Source organism: Lynx canadensis, chromosome D4 (assembly GCF_007474595.2).
Source record: "Lynx canadensis isolate LIC74 chromosome D4, mLynCan4.pri.v2, whole genome shotgun sequence".
In the NCBI taxonomy this organism is placed as follows: domain Eukaryota; kingdom Metazoa; phylum Chordata; class Mammalia; order Carnivora; family Felidae; genus Lynx; species Lynx canadensis.
Genome location: NC_044315.2, coordinates 89863040 through 89885910, shown reverse-complemented (window position 1 = coordinate 89885910; position 22871 = coordinate 89863040). Strand labels below are relative to the sequence as shown.

Genomic DNA, 22871 nt, shown 5'->3' with positions numbered 1-22871 from the left:
AGCCGGCTATGAATTTGCAGGAACTACCAAGGACCGAGAAACACACTAAGGAGCACCAGCGGGACGCAGTCAGCCAAATCCGGACAGAGGGGACTCCGGAAGTGACGAGCCAGGTTCTTTACCGGATGAACTACAAGGGGGCAAAACGTGATGGTGGGGGGGGGGGGGGACCTAGACCAAGAGAGGCCTCAAAGGCATCAACCGAAGGCAGGGCGAGGACCTCATCTGAATCTTGGTTCAAACAACCTCTGAACTCAAACAAGCAAATACTATGTCTGTTCACGAGACAGCTGGAAATTTGAAGACTGTATCTGACGATCTGAAATTAACGTTGATTAGGCGCGCCCATGGTGTTGGGGTTCTAGTTCTTTAAAGTCCTTATCTTTTCGAGACACAAGCCGAAGTCTTCACAGATGAAATTATCTGGTGTCTGGGATTTGCTTCGGAATAGCACGGAAAGGAGGCACGTGGCCGGAGACACCGATGAAACCAGAGAGGCCACGAGTTGCTAACTGCCAACGTTGGGTGACAGGTATATGGTGGTGTTAGTTTCGCATGCATGCTGCAAATCTTGCGTGACACAAAGGAAGCAAGAGTGCTCTAGATTCTGATACGGGAAGATTTCCAAGGAGTATTGTCAATGTGTGTAAAAAGCAAATTGCAGAATGCTGAGTGTAGCAGAATCCTGTTTTTATTAAAATGTGCAAAATAACATATGTATATACAGGGTCCCTGTTACGTGCCAGGCTCTGGGCTGGGAACAGAGAACGGAATGGTCAACAAAGCAGGTGGGGATCTCGCGGTCCGTGAGTTCGAGCCCCGCGTCGGGCTCTGGGCTGATGGCTCAGAGCCTGGAGCCTGTTTCCGATTCTGTGTCTCCCTCTCTCTCTGCCCCTCCCCCGTTCATGCTCTGTCTCTCTCTGTCCCAAAAATAAAATAAACGTTGAAAAAAAAATTAAAAAAAAAAAAAAAAAACAAAGCAGGTGGGGTCCCTGCCCCGGTGGAGTATAGAGTCTAGGAGGGCAATGATTGACACATCAGTGATGGGGGAGGGGGGAATTTCAGGGCAGTGAAGCCGTTCTGTGTGGCACTGTCATGGTGGATGCAGGACACTGGGCATTTGTCCAAACCCACAGTGCTGATAATGACACTGAGACTGAGCCCTGATGTAAACCTGCGGCTCTGGTTAATAATAATAACAAGGCACCACTGCTCATCCCTGTAACAAATGCAACACCCGTTGCACATGGTGTATGGGGGGGTGCTGTGTACAGGGAGACAGGGGGTATTTGGGACTCTCTCCACCACAGGCTCAATTTTCCGTAAGCCTAAAACTGCTCTAAAACCCGAAGTCGATGAATTTAACAACGGTAATTGTGCAAATCTTTAATTAATGGCAATGGTTATCGGGGCCCAAGCATCATACGCAGGAGGGGGTATCATGGCGGGAGGGCGTCCTAACTTCGTCTTGGGGGAGGAGGATGGGCTTCCAGGAAGAAGGGTTTTAAGCTGAAGCCTGAAGGCGGATCAAGCGTTTGCGAGGCAAGGAGGAGATGCTATTAATACAATGTTATATTACATGTGTCATTAAAGGCTATTTCAAACCGTGGGGAATGTTCCTAATACAAATGAAAAGACCACGCTCACAGAGTATGTACCGTGGGCCAGACCGCATCTCATCCAAGGCTTTAATGACCACGGGAGTTGGCCCCACTGTCACCTTCATTTTACGGACCAGGAAAAGGAGGCCCAGAGACGTTAAGTATCTCGCCCAGAGTCACAGGCTGCCCAAAGATATGCCTGCGACTGGAACTCAGCGATACTCAACTCCAGAGTCGCACAGGCGAATATGGGGTAGGACGTGGATTGGAAACAAGCAGGTTACTGAGCTGTACGTGAGAAGAGTTATAAGCTGACTGTGTCCCCTAAATCCACATGTTGAAGGCCTAGCCATTCGTGCGACCATGTGTGGACACGGGGCCTTGAGGGAGTAATTAAGGTTAAATGAGGTCATAAAGGTGGGGCTCTGGGGGCCTCCAGGGAGGAAGGACACCAGAGCTCTCTCCCCACCGAGTGAGGACACCTGAGCAGTCGGTCGTCTGAGCCAGGAAGTGGGGCCTCACCAGAAATCAACCCTGCCTGCGCCCTAATCATGGGCCTCGAGCCTCCAAAACTGTCCGGAGAGCGAGTGTCCGTTGTGTAACCCAGCCAGTCTGTGGGGTTCGGTTACGGCGGCCCAGGAGGACTGACACACGCAGCCTCCGGTTACACTCAAAGTACATCTATCCACACCCAAACCACCGACAGAAAGGGCACCTGGGCATCACTGTGGTTGTCCCAGGTCAGGAGGGGATGGGATGATGAATGGTTTCTATTTTCTTCTCTGTCACTTGGCACGTTTTCTACACTATTGTGAGCAGGTATTACATCTATAAGCAGATGACAAACGTTAGTTTAAACCGGGCAGTCAGGGGTGGGGAGGGGCTGGTTGCTGAGCTCACACAGGCCCTTCCTCTGGGGGAGAAGTGGGTCCTTCAGGTCTCAGGGGGGCTGTTTGGGAAACCCTGTTCCCAGTCACCTACCTCCCGTTGTTTGTGACTCAAGTCTCGGGTCCAAGGACAGGGGCGCCTGAGTGGGTCTGTCGGCTCAGCTCATGATCTCACAGTTCGTGAGTTCGAGCCCCGCGTCGGGCTCTGTGCTGACAGCTCAGAGCCTGGAGCCTGTTTCGGATTCTGTGTCTCCCTCCCTCTCTGCCTCTCCCCTCCTTGCGTTCTGTCTCTCTTTCTCTCTCAAAAATAAATAAACATTAAAAAAAAAAAAAGAATTCTGATGCAGACAAAGGCGCTGTCCCTGGTGTTAGCAGGTCTGAAGGCTGTATTCTTTTATTTTATTTATTTATTTATTTTTAATGTTTATTCTTGAGAGAGACAGAGTGTGAGCAGGGGAGGGGCAGAGAGAGATGGAGACGCAGAATCGGAAGCAGGCTCCAGGCTCTTAGCCGTCAGCACAGAGCCCGACGCGGGGCTCGAGCTCGCGACCCTGGGATCATGACCTGAGCTGAAGTCAAGAGTTGGACACAACCGGCTGAGCCACCCGGGTGCCCCAAGCTTATATTCTTTCAACTCCTGCTCCCCCGCACAGCCTGGGCCCTGACCCTGTCGAGATTCTACTGCAGCTCAGAGCTGAACACACGCAGCCTGAAGAAGCCCGTTCGCTCTTTCTCCGGAGCTCCAAACCACAGCCGCGTACGCACCGTGGGCCCACCATGGGCTCTGCTCCCAGAAAGGCACAGGGACACGGGCAGGCACCTGTCGGCATTGGTGACTCTTCCTCCTGGGGACACTAGACCCCAGAGACAGTCCCTGGCAAAGAGAGGTCCTGTGCTTAAGCTTACCGGTCAGCACATACGCTTCCCTAATGCCAACACCCTTCTCCCACCGCCCCCCCCCCAACACACAGCGCGCATTAGCGTATCACAGGCTCTGACAAGTTCTGCAGGAAAGAAAACCTGTCTTTGCCTAGCAAAAGTTTGTTTGCAGAGTGTATTTGACCTCAGAAGATTTTTTTTTTCCCCTTCTGAATTCCTACTGAACATCCCACTGTACTAGCTGGAGAGGAACACCCCAGCTGTGTGGAACCAGGAATGTGTTCCGTGCCTCTGGTCTGAGGACGGGATATTTTTAGGTATCAGCTACCTAAAGAAACGATGGCCACCTCAACTTTGGGTGATAACACTGACCTTGGCCTGTTCAGAATGCACAAAGACCAGCTGAAGCTGAGAAGCGTATGGTAACGAGGGTAGCAGGGGGTCTGGGGTGTCAGGGCTGGACATTCCTGTGGGGTCCAGGCTGGGGAGAAGCCAAGGCCACGTAGCCGGCTCCCCCGGACCGCATCCTGACCCCAGCTCCGCCCCAGTCCCGTGCTGGCCCCTCCCACACGCCTCCTCTCCCACAGCTGTCTTGGCTTCGCCACCCTCCCTGGCTGAGCCCTGGAATGAGCTCGTGCCTCCTCCGGCAAGGAGAGTAGTTCCCCGCTGGGCATGGCTGCCAGGAGAAGCCCACAGAGCGGGGGGGAAGCCTCACCAGGGCTGGCACAGAAGCGGAGCCCAGTCAGTGGCGGTGCTTCTTCGTCTGCCTGATTTTGCGGGAAGCTCTGGGTGTCGCTGGCTCTGTGCGTGTGCGTGCGCGCGTGGGGCTCTCTCCCTCTCTCTATGTCTCTCCATGTCTCTGTGTCTCCCCCTCCCCGTCTCTGTCCAGCAGGTGTCCTGATCCTGCTTTCCTCTGGACCTCGGAGCAGGCCGTTCCCTCCGCCTGGCGCCCGCTGCCAGGCCCCGCCCCCTTCTCCTAAAGCCAAGGGCTGGCAGACGGGTCAGTTTCAAGGCCAAGCGTCACTTCTGCGGGGGGGGGGGGGGGGGCGGTGGTTCACAACCCCTGCTCCGTCAGCCCCTGTCGCACGGCCCTTCGCCCCCGTGTGCGTCAGCGTCAGCACCGTCTCCCGTGGTGGCGCGCACGACCACGTGACCGCGGGAGCTGCACGGGTCAGCGAGGAAACAGGTTCATGGTTGCTGTTTACTTTGAACACACGGTGGTTTTTTTTTTTTTTTTTTGAAGTGGCCAGCTCGTCAAACCTGGGGATCTGAGGCACGTTACTGCCTAGGTGAGGCGATAAAGTGTATTCACTTAAAGCAATCATCAAGCAAGTAAATAAATAATACGGGATATTATTTATCCACGTGCACGAGAATAAAGTCAGACCATACACAGGGGTTAACTCAACCCGGATCGAAGACCCACATGGAAGGGCTAAAACCAGGAAAATGGCAACAGACGGGTAAATCTTCCTGACTTCGGGTAGAGCAGCGGTTTCTTACCCACGATGCCCAAAGCACAGGTAACGGAAGAAAAAAAAAATAGATACATTGGATTTCATCAAAATTAAAAAACTTGTGTCAGAGGCCACCGTCCAGAAAGTGAAAAGACAATTCATGGGACGGGAGAAAAATTTTGCAAATTATTATTAATATAATAATAATTATTATCAATATACTCATTCGCAATATTTAATTAAATCAATCATTTAACATTTAATGTAAATAATGTAATCAGTAATTGAAATTATATTAATTATAGTATATATTATATACTATTAATATAGCAAATAATATGTAATTAAATAATATATATTATTTAATATATCTTTTATGTATAATTTTTTTATAATTTTTTTTACATTTATTTATTTTTTAGAGACAGAGACAGAGCGTGATCAGGGGAGGGGCAGAGAGAGAGGGAGACACAGAATCCGAAGCAGGCTCCAGGCTCCGAGCTGTCAGCACAGAGTCCGACATGGGGCTCGAACCCAAGAACCATGAGATCGTGACCTGAGCCAAAGTCAGACGCTTAACCGACTGAGCCACCCAGGCATCCCTAGGTATAATAATTAAATAATATATATTAATTACTAGTATACCATAAATGCTACCAATATAATATATTAATATAATAATGATTATTTCATTTATTATTTTTATTAGTTCTCCTATAAGAGACTTCTATCTAGGGTACATGACGAACCCCTCCACCTCAGTAATAAAAGACAAATAGCCCAATTTTTCACACGGGGAAAGGATCTGCGTAAACATGTCCCCAGGAAAGATACACCAATGGCCAACAAGCACATGACAAGAGGCTCGGCGTCACTAACCAGCAGGCGAACACAAATCAAAATTACTACTGTGAGTTACCCCTCTCTGTGCATCTTAGGGTGGCTAACACCAAAATCACAGAACCTAACAAGTGAGGGCAAGGCTGTGGGGAAACTGAAACCCTCACCCGCTGCTGGTGGGCATGGAAAATGGTAGGCGTGCCTTGGGAAGCGGTCTGGCGGGTCTCCACAAGACCACAGACTCCTCCAGCAACTCCCCGGGACCCAGCGATGCCACCCCGAAGTATACGAGAACGTGTCCACACAAAAATGCGCTCAGGAACGGTCATAGCTGCATTTAGTCCCAGCAGCCGCAGGTAGAAACAACCCGAGTGCCGATCGACAGGAAAACAGAACACAGACAACGGAGTATCATTGGGCCATAAAAGGGAATGCATCCTGACAACCTGCCCCAAGAGGGATGGCGCTTGAAGACATTATGCTGAGCAAAATAAGCCAGACACGAAAGGACAAATGTTGTGTGATTCCACTTACATGGAGATGTTCCCATTAGGCAAATCCGTAGAGATAGAAAGGAGATTCATTGTTGCCAGTGGCTGGGGGGGAGGGGAGCAGGGATTCTTTTGAAGGTGATAAAGATTTTTTTTTAACTTTTCAACTTTATTAATTTTGAGAGAGAGAGAGAGAGTGTGTGTGTGTGTGAGCGGGGGAGGGACAGAGAGAGAATCCCAAGCAGCCTCCATGCTGTCAGCATAGAGCTCGATGTGGGGCTAGAACTCATGAACCGTAAGATCATGAGCCGAGCGGAAATCAAGAGTCGGTCGCTTAACCGAGGCGCCCCTGGTGATCCAAATGTTTTGGAGCTTGACCGTGGGGATGGTTGCATGTATCTGTGAGTAGATTAAAGCCATTGGATTACATCCTTTAAATGGGTGTTGTGGGTGGTATGGAAATTATATCTCAGGAAGCTGTTGAATGAATGAATGAACCAATGAATGAACGAATGAATGATAGTTGGGATAAGGGAAAATAGTGAAGGGCTTGCCTAAGTGGCTGAAGCCTGGGAACTTGAGAGCTTCCCATGAATGAATTGCCGTCTTCACGAGAGCGTTACGAAGGGTATATTACTCTCACCTTTTTACAGGTAAGGAAATGAGGCACAGAGAAGGTAAGCAAGTTGCCCAAGGCCACACAGCTGGCGAGCCCCACTTTAGGAAGGGCCTCAAGCAGGCGGGTGGCGGTGGCCTGGAGGGTCTCCCAGTGCCGGCTGTCAGACACACCTGGGCCCAGAGAAGTTAGTTCATCCCACCCACGGTCCCCCAAACACAGGCACGTCCCTTCCTGCCCTCCCTCAGGCTGCTGTCCTTCTGGGATTTCTCTTCGCTATTTCAGAAAGCCCTTGGGAGATGAAATAATAAAAAAAAAAAAAAACAAGCATATATCAATAATTTATTGAGCACTCATACGTGGACAGGTGCTGGGCGACGCGCATCGTTAACCGAATCCTTGGGAAAACCCAGAAGGCACGCTCTCCCCATGCCCCAGGTAAGGAGGCAAGATTCTGGTAGGTCAGGCGTCAGTAACGCACCCCAGGCATCTTGGGGGGATAGGCGGGATTTGAACTCAGGGCTGTCAGGTGCCCGAGGTAGAACCTCATGGCCTCTCTCCCACCTCGAGGCTCTCGGAGCTTGCCTCCTGCTGATAGCACAGGGATGGTGAAGGCCGGGGGAGGGGGCGCGAGGCAGATCCTCCCTGCACCCCCCTCCCCCCCACAGCCTTGGCAATTCCGGGGCCTGGCCTTGGCCCAGGAAACAGCCACGGAAGAAAGCAGCCCCTTTCCCACCTGCCCTCCCAGCGTGTGCCCGTGTCCAGACCTGGGTGGGTGGTCCAGACGCCCGGCGGCACCTCCAGCCCCAATGTTTCCCCTGCATTCCCGGGATCAATTTTCCCAAGGAATTGCTTTCTGAATGTGACCTTTGAGAACCATCAATCTTACCAGAAAACCATCACCTGAGCCACCTGACCCCGCTACGCAGCACTTTCCAGCTCATCCATCAGGAAGCATTATTTAATAATGAACAGAGGGACAGTGTGAGGCCGGCCAGCCCCACGGGGCCCGCCACCGGCCAGCGATGCTCCCTGCCCCCCAGGACCCGCTACCCCTCCCCACCCCAGCCCCATCTCAGAATCCCAGGCTTGAATTCTCTAGCACAGGAGTGGCTCCAAGAGAGAGTGGGAGATGGAGAGAGAGACACAGAGAGAGAGGGAGGGAGGGAGGACAGGGAGGGAGAGAGAGGGACAGAGGGAGAGGAATAGAAGGAGAGGTGCTGAGTCAGCAGCCCAGACTCTCGCCCAGGCTCTGCTCCTAATTTGCTGGGTGACCTTGAGCAAGTCATTTCTCTGGGACTCAGCCCTTTCCTCTGCAAACTGGAAGGGTTGAATTACATCTTAGATTTTCAACCTGGCTCTCTGGCTGTTCGCAAGTGCCTAACACAGTGCCTGGCACGCAGGGGCCTCTCGGTATCTGTTGAATGAATGAATGAGACCCCGCGCGGCATCGGCACGGAGCAGCTACTCAGTTGACCGCCGTCGCGGCCGGAGCAGCGAATGGTGGCAGGTGACCGGCCTCGGGGTGTTAGTCTCCCCTCCGGGCGTCAGTTTGCCGTTACATGGTGAGCACCAGCGCGGGGTCGGGCACAGAGCCAGCCCCGCGCAGACGTCAACTGCTGCCTTTTGCTGACGGCCGGCAGGTCACAGAGGTGGGAGTGTGGGCCACCGAGGATGGGCCGGACTGGCCTTACCTGGCAGCCCCCAGTGCCCAGCCTGAGACAGGCCCCCTCATCTGTGCTGTCGACATCCTCCCCCAGAACCTGTCCGCGGCCAGCAACTCCCAAATCAGCCTGCCTGTCATCCAGGCCTGGGGGTCCCCACCGGGGGACGTACACACGGCCATCTCAGAGCCACTTCCCTGAAGAACCAGAACTGGCAAATAAAAACACAGGGTGCTTGGTTAAATTTGAATTTCAGGTGAACAATGAATAGTGTGGGTTTGTTTGTTTTAGTATAAGTATATCCCATGACATATTTGGGATATACTTATATTAAAAAAATTGTCATTTATCTGAAATTCAAATGTAACCGGGCATCTTATCTGGCAGCCGCACCTGCTGGCCCTGCTGAAGCACACGGCTGGGTCAGGACCCTCCAGTCCAATCCCTGACCCCTCTTGCTGCCCACCCTCCAGACAGAGGGTCTCAGCCACCTTCTCCAATCAATGAGTCCCTAACAAGCCAGAGGGGACAACAAGTGTTGGCAGGCGGGGCCAGGCCTCACCTCTAGGGGAAGGCCACTCCAGACAACCCCAGCTGTCCGGGCCCGTGCTCTGCTCCCGCAGAGGAGGAGGCTGGCAGGCTGACTTCACCCCTTCCTGTCCACCTTCGGGCCCGGCTGGGGTCTCTGCAGCCACAAGGAGCGGTTGTCAGGAGGGCAGGGCCACCGGCCTGGGGCCAGGCCAGAGCGTGCCCTGCCCCGCGGGGAGGGCGGGTGGCACCTGGGAGCTGCCGGCAGGAGCACCATCTGGCCGCGGGCCTGGCACCAGTGCCCCGCAAAAATCGTGAGCGGGCCCTTCCCTCCTCGGGGCGAGAGGAGCGGGCGTTTGGAGCGCCTCCCAGACAGGAGGGCGGGAGGAATGTAGGTCAACGCCTGGCAGCCGGAAAAGAGTGATGTCATCTGCTCCTGGGCAGGGGGGTGTGTGGGGGGGGGGGACGGAGAGAGGCGGGTGCCGGAGCCCTGCAGGGAGGAGGGGCCCCGGGGCTGGCTCCCCTCCAAGGTCAAAAGCGCCAGGACTTCAGGACATTCTCAGAGACCCCCTTGGGACGTGGGGCACACAGGTGGGGCTCAGGGGAGAGCCCAGGGCCCCGGTGGTCTTGGTAACTGGTCACCTCTGCCTGGTGTCCCCTCACCCCCACCTTGGCCGCCTGTCTGTGTGTTATTACACGCAGGGCGAACAGAGAGCAGACTTGCACACGCCCGACACCCCGAAGGCCAGAGCTGTTACAAACCAGCGACTATTTTCAAGCAGCAGCGTCTGCCCATTTCCCTGCCAGACAGAGCGTCTACCTTTGGGTAAAAACTGTTCTTTTGTGAGTGGGGGGGAGAGACATCCCCAAGGGCACTTCCTCGGGGGGGGGGGGGGCGGGGCTCAGGCTTGGCGGGGGGGAGGGGGCTGCCCTCCAAGGAGGAAGGATGTGGCCCTGGGAGGGGGAGAGGTGGCCCTGGGGACTTCCCCTCCCAGCCAGCAGGTGGCCATGGAAATGGCTGGATCTCAGGGTGCTTGCTGGCCGAAGGTCAGGTTTTAAAGTGTTCTTTCTCTGCACAGTGGCCTGGGGGCCTTACACCTTCTCTGGGGGCTGAAGGGAGAGGTTGCGTCCTTGGCTGGGGCACAGCAGTGGAGGGAAGGGGCGGCCGTTGAACGATCCTGAGGCGAGCTCCTGAGGCGAGCAACGGTCAGGAGAAAAGCTTAGAGATCCAGCTGGATGGAGAGGTGACAAGGGACCAGAGGGACACAGGAGGCAAGGAGGACCTAGTAAAATGCCGGGCTTTTCTAGTGAATTAGCGGAAGGGGGCAGGGCTGGGTATTAGAGGGAGGGACGAGGGCTCCTGGGTGCCAGAGACCTTGAACCAGACCGGAGACCCCAGCAGGTGGGACCCTGAGGGCAGAGCCACAAGGAGGGGTCTGGCTTTCTTGGGGGGGATAATGTGGATAAATGCTGGTGGCCGCTCCTCCTGGAACACAGGCAGGCCGGCAATTGAGTTCATTGGCCAAATCAAATTTGGGCTTCTGCGCGAAGTCCTTTTATATTAAGTGCTTTAACGTACATTACCTCCGCCAGACTATTGATAAATCCTATTACCCATTATAAAGCCAGAGGCAGCCTCCCAGCCACCAGGGGAGGCTGGTGGAGGGGAGCTGGCGGGCCCAGTGTGAGGCTTGGGGTGGCACAGTGGCTGTGACCAGGGACGGCCTGGAAAGGCTCCCCACCCCCCACCCCCGCCCCCGCAGCCTGGCCAGGCCGTTGACTAAAGATCGTGTCCTGCCCGTGAGCGGTCCCAGCACGCTGGAGGGAGGGCCGGGGCTGGTGACAGGTGTTAGGAGGCTGGCTCTGAGCTGCTACTCCCTTTCTACTCTGGAAGGAGCTACTGATGGTCAGCTCGCTTGTTCACAGATGAACGAGTGAAAGAATTCGACACGGGGCATGCCCACTTGGTTCCCGGGACCAGCCTCACCCAGTGAACAAGCCAGACCCAGACTCTCAGCTCAGTGCCTGGGGTGGGGCTGGGGGTGGGGTGCTGGCCAGTGGGGGTGCGTTCGTGGCCGCTGTAGCTGTGGCAAAGCCGTGGGACTACCAGAGTGGGGGGTCCCGGCGGGGGGGCTGTCCAGGCTTCCAGCCTTCGGGAGCCCCAGAGGGGGGCTGTCTGAGCCAAGCCAGAGGGATGAGGAGTTGGCCGGATGGGAAGGCGGCGGGCGGGGGGAGCAGAGAAGGGAAGGGGGGTGCCGGGTTGTGTTTCAGGCAGAAGGAACAGCCCAGAAGCCAATCAGAGGGACCCACCATCCGGGCCCCTAATCTGCGAGGCCTCTGCACGGAAGGGGCAAGACCGAAGGGAGAGGCCAGTCATGTCCCCAGAAGACATAGTGATACTGGCCATGCTCTCTCTGGGGGGGGGGGGGGCAGGGGGGGTGATACGTGTCCACATTAGGGCCCTCCTCAGGACAATGGGGCAGGAGGGGTGGGATTTATCTATGGAGGGGACATTTCCCCGAAGACTGCAAGGGGGCCTCCAGGATCCCAAGCTCAGAAAGGGCAACTCTGAACGGGGGAGAGGTCCCGAGACCTCCCAAGTCCCGGACAGCCGAGTGAAGGGTCCTCGTGGCCCCTGGGCTCCTGCTGAGGCCTCAGCTCACCGTATGGCCAGCCTCTGGGAACAGGTGCACTCAAGGTTTCAGCGAGCGATGTGCTGAGTGACAGGTGCTTGTGGAAGCGGGTTTCTGCCCGTGGGTGGGTGGGGCAGGTACACGCGAGTGTGCATGGGGAGGGTGCGTGTAAGGGAGCAGCTGTGAATCTAACCACGCTTGATCTGGGACGACATGCCAGAGAACCTTCAGAATGATCCCCACCCCCCGCCTCCTGCCCCGGCTCCCTCTGCTGAGAATAGTCTCGAATCCATTTGCCTCCTGGCCCTCCCCCCACTGTCACTGCCCCTCCGCAGCCCTGTCTATCCTGCCCGAGCCTGCAGGTCACAAAGCTGGGGGGCGGGGGCACAGAGCCTGCTGGGGGCTGGGGTTCGTCCCCACCAGGCTGTGGGGGCTGTGCTCTCTGCTCCGCGGCCGGTGGTAACACTGTCCTCCCAAGTCCCTTGGGCCGCGTGGAGCGTCCTTTCCTGCCCGCCAGATGGGGAGAGGAGACCCAGAGGCTCCCCCTGGCTGAAGAGGGTGGTCCTCGTGAGGGACGCCCCTGTGAATGAGGTTTGTGCCCAGGTGAATACAAGCTGGATCCTTCCAAGTAACAAGGGCCCCCGTTTCTTGTTCACCTGCTGCAGGTGGGGCCTCGAGCTAACCTGCAAGTTCTCAGACAACCCTTCCAACAGTGGGATCCCATTTTCCAGGCAGGGAAACTGAGGCTTGGGGAAACTGAAGAGACTTGCCTTGGGCCACAGACTAGCAAAGAAGGAGTCAGATGCAAATGCAGGGCTTCCCTTGGACACCAAGAGGGCTGAGTCACCACAGAGACCTCTTGGGGCCTCGGCGATGGCCATCGTGGTTACCAGAACGGACAGGGGCTCGTCAGAAGTGCCGGAAGCCGGGGTTCTGACCCAAATATTCCATCCCTCAGTGTGTTTGTGCTCTCTTCCCTCACGGGGGGTGCAAGGTCACCCTCTGTCCCCTCATGCCCTCCTTCCACCTGGCGGCTCCCTCCAGCCTCCTCTCCAGCGGAAGGCCCATGCGCCATGGCGCCTCTCCATTTCCAGGAGGAGCACTCTCCTTCCCGCTTCTCCCCACCTGCTCATGCCCCCATCCCTGCTCCCTTTCAGGGTCACGGTTCCGAAATGCCTTAACAACACCCCATTTTTACCCCTCACTCATTTTGGTTTGTTCTGTGTCGTTGAAAGAGAGAGAGAGACAGAGACAGAGACAGAGAATCCCAAGCAGACTCCACACTAAGGGTGGAGCCCAACACAGGGCTTGATCCCCCAACCCCCGGGCTCACGACCCGAGCCGGAAATCAAGAGTCAGGTGCTCAAGCTAACTGGGCCACCCAGGCGCCCCACCCCTCACTCATTCTGTTTCATTTTTTTTTGCCTCCACCCTGGAACCCTCCCCCAGACAGATTGCGTGCCCCTTCTCTACCACGCCTGCTCTCCCAAGAGGTCACCTTTGACCTCCTCCGTCTGGACCCCCCTCCCCGCCATGGCATCAGACACAGTGACCACTCTACCTGGACACACTCCTTCCACTTGGCTCTGGGCCCCATCCTTCTGGGTTTTCTCCCCTCCTGGCTGCTCGTTCTCCGTGCCAGGCCTTCACTATCCAAGCTCTCAGGCGCCCGTCCCAGGCCTGATGCTCTCCGCATCCCCCCACTCCCTCTTGGCGGTTTCTTTTAAGTTAAACATACACCTATCGTAGGGCACTGTGATCCCACGGCCGGGCGTTCACTCAAGAGAAATGAAAACTACGTTCGCCCGAAAGCCTTTACCAGCACGATCACGGCAGCTTAGCTCGTAATTGCCCCAAACCGAAAGCAGCTGAAATATCTCAACGGTGACCGAATGGCTACAGGCAGCGCAGACACCCATCCCACGGTGCCACACCACCCGGCCACAAAAAAGGCCACGCTCGGCGGGCCACGACGTGATGTGCCTCAAAGGCACCCACGTGCCACATGCCGGCAGGTAGGGGACATTTTCAGAAAGACAACTGTGGTGACGGTAAGCAGATCAGTGGAAGCGGGGGGGGGGGCAGGGGGCCACAAAGGGGTGGCCGGAGGGAGATTTATGGGAAGATGGTCGTGTTCTGGGTCTTGGCTGTTGTGGCGGCCACGTGAATCTATACATGCGTTGAAATTCACGGAACGGTGCCCCAGAAGGTATGATTTTCACTGTACGATACAATAAAAAAAAAAAAAAATAGAAAAATGTGAAAACGACTTCCTCCTTCCCCTTCCTTCTTCCCTCGCAGCCGTCCACATGTGACCGGGTAAAATCTCCATCCGCCCAGTGTCTTGAGACAGAACCCGGGAAGTCCCCTGGGTGCCTCCTGTTCCCTGCCCCCACCAGCCACCCGGTGAACCCCTGCCAAGGGCCCCCCCATCCCCAGACGGCCTGCGGCTCCCACCTCCACCATCAGAACCAGTCCGGGCCACCATCAGTCTTGGGAGAACCTGCCTGGTTTCCCTGCCTCTCTCAGGTCCCCTCCCAACTCAAATGTCTCAGCACCAGAAGTCGGATCACGTCCCTTCCCTAACATCCGGCAACAGCTTTCACCGAACTTAGAATAAAACCGACCCCCTCCCAGAGCTGTAGGGATGGCAAGACCCGGCCAGGTCCCCTCTGCTCTTGCCTTACGGCACACGCACACTGTAGCCACGTCACGTGAAATTCTTACACCGCGTGTTTGACTGCAGGCCCTTTGCACCTGCTGTCCTCCTGCTGGAAATGCCCCACTCGCCCTTGAGGCTTCGCCTTCAAAGCTGCCTCCTGGGAAGGCCTTCCCCGACCACCTGGGTCCTGGTGACAGGCCGGTCTTGCCCGCCGCCCACCGTCATACTCCCCTCCTAGCACCTCTAGTCCTCTGGGGTGGTTTGTTTCATTCACTCCCATCTCCCTTTTGGACCGTAAGCCCAGGAGGCTCCTGGGCGTGTAGCAGCTGGCTGAGCCGGGCACACGCATTGAACTGTGTTCTCCAAAAAGAGATACCGAGGTTCTAACTCCTGGTGCGTGTGAATGTGAAATTATACGGAAGTAGGGTCTCTGCAGATGCAATTCGGACACAAGAGGAGGTGACGCGGAGTAGGGCGGCCCTAATCCAACGTGACTGCCGTCCTCCCAAGAGCGACACTGAGCACACCAGATCGACACAGACAGCGGGGAGGAGACGGAGGCCAGGGCCGGGAGACGTGTCTACAGCCCATGGTGCCGGAGACTTCTGGGGGGCGGGGGTGCAGGAGGGAGGCAGCATGGATTCTCTACACATTTCGGAGAGCCTGGCCCTGCCCACCCCCGGATCTCAGGCTTCAAGCCTCCAGAGCTGTTAAGACGATACATTTCAGGGTTTTTTTTTTAAATTAGTTAATTTATTTTTTTAATGTTTATTTTTGAGAGACAGAGAGAGACAGAGCACAAGCAGAGGAGGGGCAGAGACAGAGGGAGACACAGAATCCGAAGCAGGCTCCAGGCTCCGAGCTGTCAGCACAGAGCCCGACGCGGGGCTCGAACCCACAAACCCCGAGATCATGACCTGATTCGAAGGCGGACGCTCAACCAACCGAGCCACCCAGGCGCCCCACATTTCGGGTTTTTTTAAGCCCACCTAGTTTGTGGCACTTGGTTATGGTGGCCCTAGGACACGAATAAAAGTACCCATTAAAAATATTTCTTGAGGGGCGCCTGGGGGGCTCAGTCGGCTGGGCGTCCAACTTCGGCTCAGGTCATGATCTCAGGGTTCGTGAGTTGGAGCCCTGCATTGGGCTCTGTGCCGACAGCTCGGAGGAGCCTGGACCCTGCTTCAGATTCTGTCTCCCTCGCTCTGGCCCTCCCCCTCTCGTGCTCCGTCTCACTCTCTCTCCGTCAAAAATAAATAAACACTAAAAAAAATATTTGTTGAATGAATTAACATGATGGTGAGAAAACTCCCAGGAAATCCTTCTCCGTCGGCAAGGGAAAGGGGCCACTGTTCTCCCCGCGCCACTGGGAAGACATCGATGTCCGCGGTCCCATCCCCAACCCACCTGCGGGGCTCCCCACATCTCCTGTGACCCGGCCAAGCCAGGGGCCCCTCCTGCCGCCTGGCACTGAGATGGGGCCACACCGGTCAGGTGAGCAGAGCAGAGGCATCGAGAGGAGCCACATCGGGCGGGGGACCCCCACGCACCCCTCAGCACAGCTCTGCTCCCTCCGGGTCTCCACGGACGGGCGATATTGCGTTAATCGCGCACATCCACTCTCGGGTGGGAGGCAACGGTTCAGGAAGCTCGGCAGATTCGGCTCAAGGGGTGTGAACCACACCTAACGAAATCTCCATCCCCGGGGAGCGGAGTTCACGTGAGTTAGTTAAAACCCCCCACAAAACCTACTTGATGAACACTGGGGATCCCTGACCCCCTTTAAGAATGGCATAAAACCCGGGGCCCCTCTTTCAGGCTGACCATGCACAGCACACACGACACTCAGCACGTGGCTCAGGGAGTCCTGGCTCCTTAAAGCCCACCGTGGCCCTCCTCCAAGTCCCCAGCCCGGGTAGAAGGACCTTCGGGACGCACGTACCCTGTGATCTGGTATTTTATTGGCATGACAGTGGTGCTGGTACTTACACGGGCTCACCAGGGCCCAGCCACGGCTCTACACGGCCATCGTGGCTCATCTCACCCAGACCCCAGGGTGACTGTCCCCATTTCATGGAGGTGGGAAAGGAGGGGCACAGTCACTTAAGTAACCTGCCCAGGATGACACCCGAGGCAGGATTTGCACCCAGATGGTCCGATAGGGAAGCCATCCACCCATCTGTTTCTTCTTCTTCTCCTTCTCCTTCTTTTTTTTTTTTTTTAAGTTTTTAGTAAGCTCTACACCCAACGTGGGGCTCAAACTCACGACCCCAAGATCAAGAGTCACACGCTCTGGGGAGCCTGGGCGGCTCGGTCGGCTGAGCGTCTGACTTCGGCCGCTGTGAGGTCATGATCTCACAGCTCGTGAGTTTGAGCCCCGCTTTGGGGCTCTGTGCTGACGGCTCAGAGCCTGGAGCCTGCTTCCGATTCTGCGTCTCCCTCTCTCTCTGCCCCTCCCCTGCTCACGCTCTGTCTCTCTCTCTCAAAAACAAACAAACAAACAAACAGAGTCACATGCTCTTCCGACTGAGCCAGCCGGGCGGCCCGGTTTTTAAAACTGGGCTCTACACCCAATGTAGGGCTCGAACTCATGACCCTCGGATCAAGAGTCTTATGTTTTTTTAAACCGAGGTAACATATGCCTAAAATCTACTATTGTGCCGTTTTTAGGCACATAGCTCAGTAGCATTTGGACGTCACCACCGTCCGCCTCTAGAAGGTTTACATCATCCCCAACAGAAACTGTCTCCCCACTAAACAATAACTCTGCACACCGCCCCCCTTCCCTAAGCCTTTATCTTGTTTTCTGTTGCTACGATCTTGACTTCTCCAGGTACCCCACGTAAGTGGAGTCCCACAACACTCGTCCCCCTGTGTCTGGCTTATCTCGCTTCGCACAGCGTCCCCAGGGCTCACCCCTGTTGCAGCAGGTGTGAGGATGTCCCCCCGCTTGGAGGCTGAGTGACGAACAGTCCACGGTACGTGCACAGACCGCATCTTGTTAACCCATCATCGGTGAATGGACACTCGCGTTGTGTCCGCCCTCGGCTGCCGTGAACACGGGCGCACACGCATCTCTGCAGGCCCCCGCCTTCAGGGCTTGTACGTGGATACCAAGGAGTGGAATGGCGGGACCACGTGGCTTTTATTTAGGGTTCTGAGGACCCCCCCCAAAATGTTTCTGACAGCGGCCGCACGTTTTACGTCCCACCACAACGTGTGTTCCGTTCCTCTACGTGCTCTCTGACGCTTCATCTCTTTTTTTCTGCGGGGCACGTCCATCTATCCCAGGACGACGGCCCTCGTGGGGCAGGACTCAAAGAGGAAGCCCAGAAGTGACTTAGAAGGGTGATCGGGCCCCGGGAGAAGGGCTCAGTTAACATCACTGAAGGGGGGGGGCCCGCCCCCTCTGCCCCGAGTGGGGTCCCAGCATGAGAAGGAATCAGCCCAGGAAGAACAATTCACACACTCCTTCTCACCCCGGTTCCCTGCAGAAAGGCCCGGGAAGAGACTAGAAGGAGGGTCAGAAGGGAGAAGGCGCCTCTCCCCCTGATGCACGCGCCCCTGCCCACTGCCCTCCACGCTCACACCCAGAGCAGAAATCTTCCCTCCGAGGTTTCTATTCTCGTCCTAAGTTCCGTCCGTCTCCAGTTACCGGGTGATCAATAGGGACAAGACGTTTGTGGAAGAAGGACAAGAAGGCAAGAAGTGGGGAAGGGGGGAGGGAAGAACACCCAGGGCGGGGGGGTGGCAACTGGCCAGCTGGGGGTCAGACATGCCCATCTGGGCTCGGCTCTGTCTCTCCCTCTCCAACCTCCTCCTGGGTAGGACGAAATGCCTACAACCTGACACCCACCAAATCTTTAAGCGGTTTCTACAAGCTCCGGTTGGCTTAATCAACAGTTATTATTGTACGGAACAGGTGCACGGGACCTTAATCTGACACACAGGACCTGCCTCCTTCATCTCCCACAAACACCACCCTGCTTGGCTTGAATGCCTCCAGGAACAGGGAACTCACTCCTCCTTTCCGGTCCCCAGCTGCCAAAGGGCCAACTGGGCCGGGTCCCTGGAGCCTCTAAGAATTTTCTGAGCAGACAAATTTGCCCCTGGTCAGGGCTTGGGGGTGAGAAGAGGATGACCCCTGCCCACTCTCTGTCCTAGACCCAGAGTGCTCAGGCCTGGCAATGTTTCCCGTGCCCCAGCTCCCGGATGCCCACCCTGGCCAGGGGCCTGCTGAATTCTCTTAGTGTAGCAGCTACGCTATCACACCTGAGACAAGACACGAAAATCTCACAGCGTGAGGGGCCCGCCATCCGCTCATGAGCCGCCCTGGGCCACAAGTGTGTTTTGTTTTACCTGGACAGGGGGGTTAAAAAAATGTCGACGTAGGTGCCCACGTTTTAAAAATCACGAATTTTTACGCAGATATCTGCTACGTGCCTTCTCTTGTTATCGCAGAAGGCCTGGCGACACTGGGTCTCTTGTTTGGTCTCCCCCCACTTCTCCGCAGACCACACCCTTCCCCGTTGTCTCTCCTGGACCACACTGTCCAGGGATGCTGTCTTCCCCGCTTAAGGGAAACAAAGCTCTTTGTGGTGGGGCTCGGGAACGTGGCGTCTTAAAAACCTCTCCTGTATGATCCTGGCCGGGTTTGGGCTTCGCTGAGCTTGAAACACTTGGGGGTGGAGGTGGGGGCTCTGTTTCTACTCCAAGGACAGCAACGGGATGGTCACATTTCTTCTCAAATCCAGATGTCGCCCCAGATTTGCCACACAGTTAGAGTCGGCGGCGCCCCTGCTCCACACCTGAGTTTCCCCAACTGTGGAAGGAGAAAACAGCTCCCGTCCCCTTCCTGCCTGCCAGGAACGTGAGTAAATAAGGAAGCGGGACCCCCGCCACCCCCACCCCCGCCTTCTCTCTATCCCAGACCCAGGGTGGGCAGGACCGGCAAGGCTCTTTTTGCCAGGGTCCGCGGGGAGGCAGGGCCAGTGGGGGCAGAGGCTTCAAGGTGCTGGATCCTGTTTTGGGTGGGGGTGGAGTGACATCTGCTCCTTCTCTCACCCCCGATCTGTACCCTTTCCTCATTCCCCAGGGGCTTCCTCCAGCTGCTTTGTCCCCCTCCCCCCACCCCCAGCAGCCAGGTGCCTCTGCACTCCCCCCAACCCCCAATCTGGATCCCCCTTGAAGGTGCAAATAGCTGACAATCGTGGCAGGGCGGGAGCAACCACAGTACCAGAGACCTTTGGATTTGGGAGAGGGGGGCCAGTGAGATGGCCCTGTGTAGAGACGGACTTGAGCTTGGACACGCTTGCCTTGGCTCTTGGGTGTCTGGTGTTTAGTTTAACTGTGTGATCTCCTTATATTCCCTGACCTCGGCCTCCTCAGGTGAAAACACGAGGTAGAGGGGAGCACGGTCTCTGTAGGAAAAGCTCCACGAGGTGGAGATCAGGTCCGGCTTGCTCAATGCCGGATTCTCGGCTTGAGGGATCTTAGCGATGCAATAACCATTGGGGAATCAGACGACTATGAATTAAATAAGAAAACGCGCCCGAAGCCCTGAGCTCCGCGAGCCTCCGCCAATGAGACTGCAGCAAATGCTCAATAAATACCAGCTACTATTGTTGGCAGGCCACGGGGGCGGGGGAGGCCCTCTGGGCCACGAAACTCTCAGGGAATCCCAGAACGGGTTCAGTGTGAGATCCCAGAGCCTGAGAGCCCTCGGGCAGTCCCCAGGTGCCCACTCAGGAACGTCAAGGCCATCATCTGGGCGTCTCCCCGGGCCTGTCTGGCTTCCCGGCCACAGCTGGGGTTTCCCACCAGGAATTCAAAAGGAGCAGAGGAAGTCGCAGCCCTTTGCCGAACCATCTGACCAGACCTAATGAATCGATGAGCCAAGCTGTCGCTTTCCTGCCAAACAGCCGCCTGAAGAGTACTTACTTTATCTGTGAATTGATCGCCTTCCTGTTGCCACCACTATGCCTGATCCCCGCCGCCCTCGGAGGCTGAGTGCCAAGGGGAGACGGGAGCTGCCGAGCAGGGGCCGGCCCGCCATCTGGCCAGGGAGACGTGGTCTCCAGGCGTCCCAGTCCTCAGGCTGCAGATGGGAAACTGAGGCCCAGAGACGGGTGCCGAGGGACAGGGCCAGAACCCAGCCCGTCCGGCCCTGGATCCCCCAGTGAGGTGGAAGGAGGACCACTGACCAGACTCCTGAAGATGGGGGTCCCCTGCAGCAGCCCGAGGCAGATGAGAAAGGGGGCCACACCCCCCCAAAAAGTGTGGAGATCTGGTTTCCACCACGATGCTGCTAAGCCAGCTGGGGCTGCTGGGTGGAGGGAGGGTCTCATACCAACCACTGCCTCCCCGGGGCGGCCTGAGGCCACCAGAGGCCCAGGACACGGATCAGAAAGCTGCATCCTCGACCCCCGGCCTCCACAACGGTGGCCCTAGATCAGGTGGCTTCGAGAACATTCCTGAGTGAACGGAACCTGCCCCAAGCGGGGGAGGGTTAGAAGTCACGGGTGTCAGAACCACGGGCCCCTGTATGCGCACCTGCCGGCCTTGAACTGAACCGCCTGAACAACTGCTTGCCTTTGTCTTGGCCCCCCCGGAACACACACGCGTGGGCCAAGCAAGATGACGTGCACTCGCAAGCTGCAAACGAGAGCCCGCCCCTCCCTGGCCAGCCCCGCTCTGCAGGGAGGACCACAGCGATGTGTCAGCCCACGACGTTTCCAGCCCTGACCTGTACCCGTGAGGCTCTTCCCGGGCCCGGGCAGACTTCCGTCCGACGCCTACACCCAAGATGTAGAAGTTCTGCACGCGGGTATAGTACACATTTTACAAAAACGGGCTTATCCTGGACACAGCAGGCAACGAATTGCTTTTTCCTCTCATCAGTAACTCTGGGCTTGGGTGGTCTTTCCGGCCGTGGAAAGACGCCCCCAGCGTATGTCGCCAGGCCCATGCGGCCTAACCCGTGCTCCCGACTCCTGATTACACCCCACCATTTAACTGTCTATCGTCACCACCCAGTGAGAGGGGCGTGATTGTTATCATCCCCATTCTACAGACGGGAAAGCCGGGGCACGGAGAGGCCCTTGTCCAGAGTCTCCCGGCCAGTAGACAGAAGTGCTGGCAAAGCCAACCAGCCTGTCCGGCTACACAGCCATCCTCCCAACTGTCACACCAGGGCTTCGCACGCCCGAGCGCACCTCAGAATCCCCGGAGGGCTCGTGGAAACACAGAGTGCTGGGCCCGCCCCCGGAGTTTCTGATGCAGGAGGTCAGGTGTGGGGCCCGAGAATTTGCATTTCTAGCAGGCTTCCGAGGGAATGCTGACGCTGCCAGGCCCGGAGTCACGGCTGGAGAGCGCCACATGCTCCTGTCCCTTGTGACTGACCCCTTGCTTGTGCAGGGCCCGGGCTTCCCCGAGCCTCTCCCCCGAGTGCACACCAGGGAGTTACAGAGCTGGCTCAGGGACAGAGGACTTGCCCCTGCAGACCAGCGCATTATCTGTCGGGTGAACGAATGGCCTGGACAGCAGGGGGACGTGTCATCCTCTGCCATCTTTTCTGGGGATCAGAGGCTGTTTTTACCTATGATGGTCTTTTGCCTCCGCCCAAAAGTGGCCTCAAACATCTCCTGCCCCGAAGCTCCGAGTCAAGGATTAACGCGGCCGGTGTGGGCTATCCACACCCCGCATATCCCCAAGAAAAGTCTGGCTCTTGATTTCTTGATTGGCTTCTGGGAGGCAGCCTCCGAGCCCTTGCGACGTCTTGCCTGGTAAGAGCGTCTTTGTGCACCCGGGGTTTTGGGACACATCAGATCGTGGATGGCGATGATGTGATTTACGGCAGGGGGCTCTGGGTCAAGGGACGGGAGACCAAGGTCAAACATACAGGCAGTCAGCCGTGCCTACGTGATCCATTCCCAACACAAACCCCGGATGCCAAGGCTGGCACAGGCCTCCCCGACTGCCACGCCTCCGCACGTTATCGCGCATCATTGCCGTGAGCATCGAGTGCTGTCTGCAGGACCGCACCGGCTCGCACCGGTGTCCCCGGAGCCCGCCCAGGCCACCTTTTTCTGTTGCTGATCTCAACCTCTTTTCAGTGTGATAAACTGTAATTGGGAGCGTAACAGTTTTGCCAGGTTCCGGGAGTCCTTCCAGCAAATCATTAGGCCTGAGGGTGGTCTCGGGGACCCCCAGACACAAGCACCAATTCACTGAGTTGCTGGACAATTACAGAGCACTCCCTGAGCGCATGGCTTTCACCCAAGCCCTGCCCACACTGCCCAGCTCCGCTGGTCTCCTCTAGGCCTTCCAGCCCTCCAGGCCCTACGGGGGGCCTTTATCATCCACCATTCACCTCCCTCCATGGAAAAACCCGTGTGGCCACCAAGCAGCCTCGTGGATGAAATACTACATAACATCCTGAGAATCAGGTGCCATCTCAGGAAGAAGGTAACATCCTGGGAACCAGGTGATATCTCAGGAATCACGTGACATCTCAGGAACCAGGTAACATCCCGGGAACCAGGTGATATCCTGGGTACTATCTAACCTCCCAGGAATCAGGCAACATCCCAGGCACCAGGTAACATCCCGGCA

The 22871-nt window shown here is 56.5% G+C and overlaps 1 protein-coding gene across 2 annotated transcripts in view; it reads right to left on the bottom strand.

Annotated features, from left to right (window-relative positions):
- The window catches only part of NTNG2 (netrin G2), a 67363-nt gene that overhangs the window by 14935 nt on the left and 29557 nt on the right, over window positions 1-22871 (bottom strand). The gene's annotated exons all lie outside the window — the stretch shown is intronic.